At 49.4% G+C, this 6,667-nt stretch overlaps 1 long non-coding RNA gene across 1 annotated transcript; it reads left to right on the top strand.

Annotated features, from left to right (window-relative positions):
- The first annotated feature begins 2,356 nt into the window (after positions 1 to 2,356).
- On the top strand, positions 2,357 to 6,667 carry LOC102126672 (uncharacterized). The gene is made up of 3 exons (XR_001484738.4): positions 2,357 to 2,573; positions 4,457 to 4,609; positions 5,564 to 6,667. It is a non-coding gene; the product is annotated as an uncharacterized lncRNA (long non-coding RNA).

The raw sequence follows: 6,667 nt of genomic DNA on the forward strand, positions 1-6,667 counted from the left end.
CACTCTGTTGCCCAGGCTGGAGTGCAGTGTCATGATCACAGTTCACTGCAGCATTGTCCTCCAGGGCTCAAGCAATCCTCCCACCTCAGCCTCCTGAGTAACTGGGAACACAGACGCACGCCACTACACCCAGCTAAGTTTTGTATTTTTTGTAGAGACAGTGGTCTCGCCATATTGCCCAGGCTGGTCTCAAACTCTGGGACTCAAGTGATCCTCCCACCTTGGCCTCCCAAAATGTTGGGATTACAGGCGTAAGCCACCACACTCAGCCCATTTCCCCTCTTTTTTTTTTTTTTGAGATGGAGTCTAGCTCTGTTGCCCAGGCTGGAGTGCAATGGCGTGATCTTGGCTCACTGCAACCTCTGCCTCCTGGGTTCAAGTGATTCTCCTACTTCAGCCTCCTGAGTAGCTGGGATTACAGGTGTGCACCACTATGCCCGGAGAATTTTTGTATATTTTTAGTACAGACGGGGTTTCACCATGTTGGTTGGGCTGGTCTCAAATTCCTGTCTTGGCCTCCCAAAGTTTGGGATTACAGGCATGAGCTTCACCTCTTTTAATTTATAAGATGACATAGCAGCATTAAAGATAAACATTTAAACAAAAATCTCTCGGCCGGGCATGGTGGCTCACACCTGTAATCCCAGCACTTTGGGAGGCCGAGGCGGGTAGATCACGAGGTCAGGAGATCGAGACCATCCTAGCTAACATGGTGAAACCCCATCTCTACTAAAAAAAATACAAAAAATTAGCTGGGCGTGGTGGTGGGCACCTATAATTCCAGCTGCTTGGGAGGCTGAGGCAGGAGAATGGTGTGAACCTGGGAGGCGGAGCTTGCAGTAAGCTGAGACTGCACCACTGCACTCCAACCTGGGTGACAGAGCAAGACTCTGTCTCAAAAAAAAAGAAAAGAAAAGAAAGAAAAGAAAATCTCTCAAATATCACCGTTTATATAACACATTTCTATATATGCACATGTGTGCTTTAAAAAACAGCTCTAGGCTGGGAGTGGTGGCTCACCCCTGTAATCCCAGCACTTTGGGAGGCTGAGGCGGGTGGATCACCTGAGGTCAGGAGTTTGAGACCAGCCTGGCCAACATGGTTAAACCCTGTCTCTACTAAAAATACAAAATTAGCCTGGGCAACAAGAGTGAAACTCTGTCTCAAAAAAAAAAAAAAAAAAAGAAAGAAAAAGAAAAGAAAAGAAAAGAAAAAAAAACCCAGCTGTAGTAAAATTGTAATTTATAATTGTGGTAACATTGTATAGCACAAAACACACAAGTATAAGTAACATTTGGGAAATCTGCATTAGATCAGCAGGTTACATCCCTGTCAACATGCTGGTTGTGATATTGTACTATAGTTCTGCAAGATGTTACTATTGGGGAAAACTGGGTAGAGGTGGGATCTCTGTATCATTTCTTTTTTTTTTTTTTTTTGAGATGGAATCTGGCTCTGTCACCAAGCTGGAATGCAGTGGTGCGATCTCGGCTCACTGTAACCTCCACCTCCCAGGTTCAAGCGATTCTCCTGCCTCAGCATCCCAAGTAGCTGGGACTACAGGCACATGCCACCATGCCTGGCTAATTTTTGTATTTTTAGTAGAGATGGAGTTTCACCGTGTTGGCCAGGATGTTCTCAATCTCTTGACCTTATGATCTGCCCGCCTCAGACTCCCAAAGTGTTGGGATTACAGGCGTGAGCCACCATGCCTGGCCTATGCTTTCTTATAACTGCATGTGAATCTGCAAGTATCTATATAACATTTTCGATTAAAAGAAAAAGCAATTCTGAAGGAGTTGAGATCCATGAGAATGTACCATTTCATGTTAAACCATTTTTCATTAAGATTGCATGATAAACATTTCCCCGTGTTTCTACAGACCTTGCAATAATCACTTACTGGCTACGCGGCATTCCATCTAGTGGGTATAAAACCTTTCCCTTAACCATTCCCCCTTGCTAGGTGAGGTTGTTTTCAATTTTTAGCTCCTGCTAATAATGCCATGATGAATATGATTATGCCTAGGGCACGTTTATTCTTTTGAATTATTTTATTAGGATACATTCCCAGGGAGTGGGATGCCTGGGTATAAGGTTCTGGACCTTTATGACTGTATTAGGTATTATTAATTTAATATTATGTCTTTATTATTGCCCTTTCTAAGGTACAGATCGGCTTTTCCCCAAGTGAGCAAAAGTTCTCTGGCGCGCCTTTCAGCATTCAGATTTGTGGGGGAGAACCAAGGCCCCCCACCTGTTGCCGCCTGCACAGTGTCCGGCCAGAGATTTGAGTGGCAGAATGGCAGGGGCAGTAGAGTGCAGCTAGAGGAGCAGTCACGGGCGTTACCCTCCCACGGGGCCCGGGCGGGCGTCCGGGGACCTCCTGGGACTCGGTGGCGCGGACGACCTTCTCCCCAGAGAGACAGAGCAGCAGCGACCCTGAGGGGCCCTTCTGGGCCATGAGGGCGCGAGGCTTTCTTGAAAACAGAGCAGCCTCTGCTTACCCTGCAGGCGCTCTGGAGCTGCAGGAGGCCGTTTCCAGAAAGCACCGGATTCAGCCTAAAGCAGTGGTGAGACCGCTGCGTCCCTCTGGCTCCCGGTGGGGAGGCCCTGGGTCCCGGGCCCCAAGGCTCGCGGGCGATCGCCGCCTGGGAGGCGCCGCTGGGGAAGCCCGAGGCCCGGGCGTCCCCAGAGCCGTCAGCGGCTCTGCGTCCCAGTCCCGGGCGAGCGCCGTGCAGAGGGCCGGGTACCCAGCGCCTGGGTGGGGAAGCGCGGCCTCGCCATCTTGCTGGGCCGCGGGCGCTCGGCGCAGGCGTGGGCGCCTGTGCAGTGTTCACCTCTTTTGGATTTTATTCTCATGTTTCATTTAATTTAACTCATTTAAAAATTTTTTCTTTTACTTTTTCTTTCATTTTAGTTTTGTTTTAAATTTTATTAATTTATTTCATTAAATTTAAATTTTGTTAATTTAATTTTAGTTTTAGGGTTGGTTTTTTTTTTTTTTTTCCCCCCCAGTTTGGATTGCCAGATTAAATGCAGGACGTCCAGTTAAATTCAAATTTCAGATAAGCAACAGATACATTTTTAGTATAAATCTATCCTGTTTAGGATGTCCTACTTAGTATCAGAATGTCACCAGCGTTTTGTCCTGGTTTTTTGTTTATTTTTTGAGACAAGGCCTTGTTTTGTTGCCCAGGCTGGGGTGCAGTGGCAAAATCATAGTTTACTGCAGCCTCCAACTCCTGGACTCAAGGAATCCTCCTGCCTCAGCCTCCAGAATAGATGTATACCACTACACTCAGCTAGTCTTTGTATTTTTTTGTAGAGATGGGGTCTCACTATGTTGCCCAAGCTAGTCTCAAACTCCTGGGCTCAAGTGATTCTCCTGCCTTGGTCTCCCAAATTGCTGGGATTCCAGGCATGAGCCACCACTCCTGGCCTGGCCTGTATTTTTATTTGCTAAATCTGGCAACCCAATTTGTGGTAGAACCCCTTCTTTGGAGGACATCTGACTCAGAACCCTAATACCTACCCAATGACAGTGGGTGGTCTGTGTGAACTGGGGCCAGGACCAGGGGGTGCAGGAATGTGAGTGTCACCCAGTGTCTCCTAGATTGGCCTGAGGAACCCCCTGAGCAGAACTGACCAACTGAAGCTCTCTTAAGCGGCTGAACTCCCCGAGGGCAAGTCAGCAATAGCCTCACCAGATAGGCTCTGTACATTGGATTATTCCAGCCATGGCTGGCTCCTGTCCTCTCAAAAGTCCCTCACGGGCTGTGCGCGGTGGCTCATGCCTGTAATTCCAACACTTTGAGAGGCCTCACTTGAGACCAGGAGTTCAAGACCAGCCTGTCCAACATGGCGAAACCCCGTCTCCACTAAAAATACAAAAAATTAGCCAGGCATGGTGGCACACGCCTTTAATCCCAGCTACTTGGGAGTCTGAGGCACAAGAATGGCTTGAACCTGGGAGGTGGAGCTTGCAGTGAACCAAGATCGGGCCACTGCACTCCAGCCTGGGCGACAGAGCGAGACTCTGTCTCAAAAAAAAAAAAAAAAAAAAATCCCTCAGGCCTATATCCTGTGAGCAACAAGCTCTGAAGGAGGGGCCCAGGTCTGCCACTATGGGATGTGGGCAAGTCACTGGCCTCAGTTTCTCCATCTGTGAAATGGGGCTGTTGTTTGGACTACTGGAGATAAGCTATGTGAAAGTGCCTGGTGAACCTGGAAACCCAGAGACTCTAAAGCATGCTTTTTCTTGTCAGCTTTACTGAGGCATAATTCACAAACAGTGACATTCTCCAATTTTAAATATGCAACTCAATGCATTTTGACTGATGTTTACAGTTGTATGACCACCACAATTGCATATATATATATACACACACACATATATATGTATATATGTATTTGAGGTCAACAAACATGTGCTGAGCATCTGCTATATCCTAAGCTCTAGGGTGTGCCAGGTACCCAGCTCACAGAGTTGAAGGCCACAGCCCTTCTTTGAGGAATTCCGGGTCTGGTGGAGAAGCGGACCACGTGTACTTGACCACCACACACCTATGTGAGCAGCAGCTCAGGAAGGAACACGGGGGCCAGCGAGGTATGAGGCCACTCTTCTGGCTCTAACGCCCTAAGCATTTAGTCTGGCCACCTCTAACACAGCCACATCAAGCCCTCAGTCCCACCCTTACTGTGTCCAGAATACCTGTGCAAAGCCACATCCTTTTTCCTCTTTTATCTGGCAGAGGCTCATTCCTCTCCATATTTCAACGCCCAACCCAGATGTTGCCTCCTCTGAGAAGCCACACTGATTTTCCTGGTGATTCTGGGACAGATTTGTGGCTCCTGCTCATTGGGCCTGCAGGTGCTGAGGGCTGGAGGGAGGCAGAGTCTTAAAAAGGGGGCACCCAGTGGGAAGGGCCATGGGATGGGTCAGGGGAGGATCATGTCCTGTAACAGGAGATGCGAACGGCAGGGCGGGATGTGGAGGTTCAGGGCCAGCCCAGGAGGCTGGGGGCCAGGGCTCAGGGTGCAGGTGGGGGTCCGAGCAGCCTTCCTTCTGGGCCCGTCTGCCCAGCCAGGAGAATCTGTCGGTACCTGGAGAGAACCAGGGCAGGGGGAGGGTGAAGGTGTGCACAGCGGGTGGTGCGACCGACGGGAAGGGGCCCCGCCTGCAGATCTTCCCCATCTCGCGTGAACCAAGGAGTTATAGTTAGAAGGCACCCATTCAAGTCCTCATTCAGCAAGTGCCACGCAGGCTCCTGGCTACCTCCCTGTGCCCAGGAGGGTGGGTAGTGGCGGGTGGTGGGCAGAGTTGGCCCAAACTCTGCTGTCATTTCTGAGGCTTTTCCAGACTCTGGCTCTGTGCCTTGTGCTACGTTAGCCCATGGGAGCCTGGATTCTGAGACTGAGGTCTTATGGGATGTCATTTGTCCTGGGGCAGAAAGATGGGATGGGAGAGTGGCCGTGGAAACAGAGAATAGTTCTGTTCTCACTATCCCTCCTGTCAGTTTTGCCTTTTAAGTAAATCTGGAATCCATTTGTTTCTTTTCAGCTAGCAGTGCCACCATTCCAGCGGCACCATGTTGTACCTGGATGGCCACGGATCTCCCCATAACTCACTTATGCCCTTGTGGTCAGTTCAGGCCACTGCAGTCTGCGTGATCTGAAAGCAGTAGTAGCAGCAGCAGCAGCAGCGGCGGCGGCGGCGGCGGCGGCGGCGGCGGCGGCGGCGACTTTTGGTACTATTTCAAAAAGTAGGTGGGGTGTGGTGGCTCAGGTCTGTAATCCCAGCACTTTGGGAGGCCAAGGCAGGAGGATCGCTTGAGCTCAGGAGCCTGAGACCAGCCTGGGCAACATAGCGAGACCTTATCTCTACTGAAAAACAACAACAACAACAATTAGCCAGGTGTGGTGACACGGGCCTGTAGTCGCAGCTACTCAGGAGGCTGAGGTGGGAGGATTGCTTGAGCCTGGGAGATTCAGGCTGTAGCGAGCTATAATCGCACCGTGGCACTCCCACTTGGGCAACAGAGTAAGACCCTGTCTCAAAAAGCAAGCAAACAAACAATGATTAAAAGCAAAACAAAACAAAACAAAAAACCCTCAAAAGCAATACCTTCTTTTTTGGAGACAGAGTCTTACTCTCCCATTCAGGCTGGAGTGCAGTGGTGCAGTCTTGGCTCATTGCCACCTCCGACTCCCAGGTTCAAGCGATTCTCCTGCCTCAGCTTCCCGAGTAGCTGGGATTACAGGTGCGCATCACTGCACCCAGCTAATTTTTGTATTTTTAGCAGAGACGGGGTTTCGCCATGTTGGCTGGGTTGGTCTTGAACTCCTAACCTCAGGTGATCCACCTGCCTCAGCCTCTCAAAGTTCTGGGATTACAGGCATGAGCCACGCACCTCGCCTCAAAAGCAATACCTTCTTATGGCAATAACTCAAATACTAAAATAGGATTTTAGGTAAAAGTCAAAGACAGATCCCCTTTTCCCTCACCCCCAACCTCCAGCCTGCTTCTCAGAGCAGCTTGTTCATTCTGTAACACTTCTGATTTTTTTCAAAGTCTGTCAGTGATTTTCTACGTGTGTGTATATGTAATTGCGTGTATATCGTTCTATAGGTGCGTATGTATGTAACCTTAAAAATCAAATGATCC

This window comes from Macaca fascicularis, chromosome 13, assembly GCF_037993035.2.
Source record: "Macaca fascicularis isolate 582-1 chromosome 13, T2T-MFA8v1.1".
NCBI classification, from domain to species: Eukaryota; Metazoa; Chordata; class Mammalia; order Primates; family Cercopithecidae; genus Macaca; species Macaca fascicularis.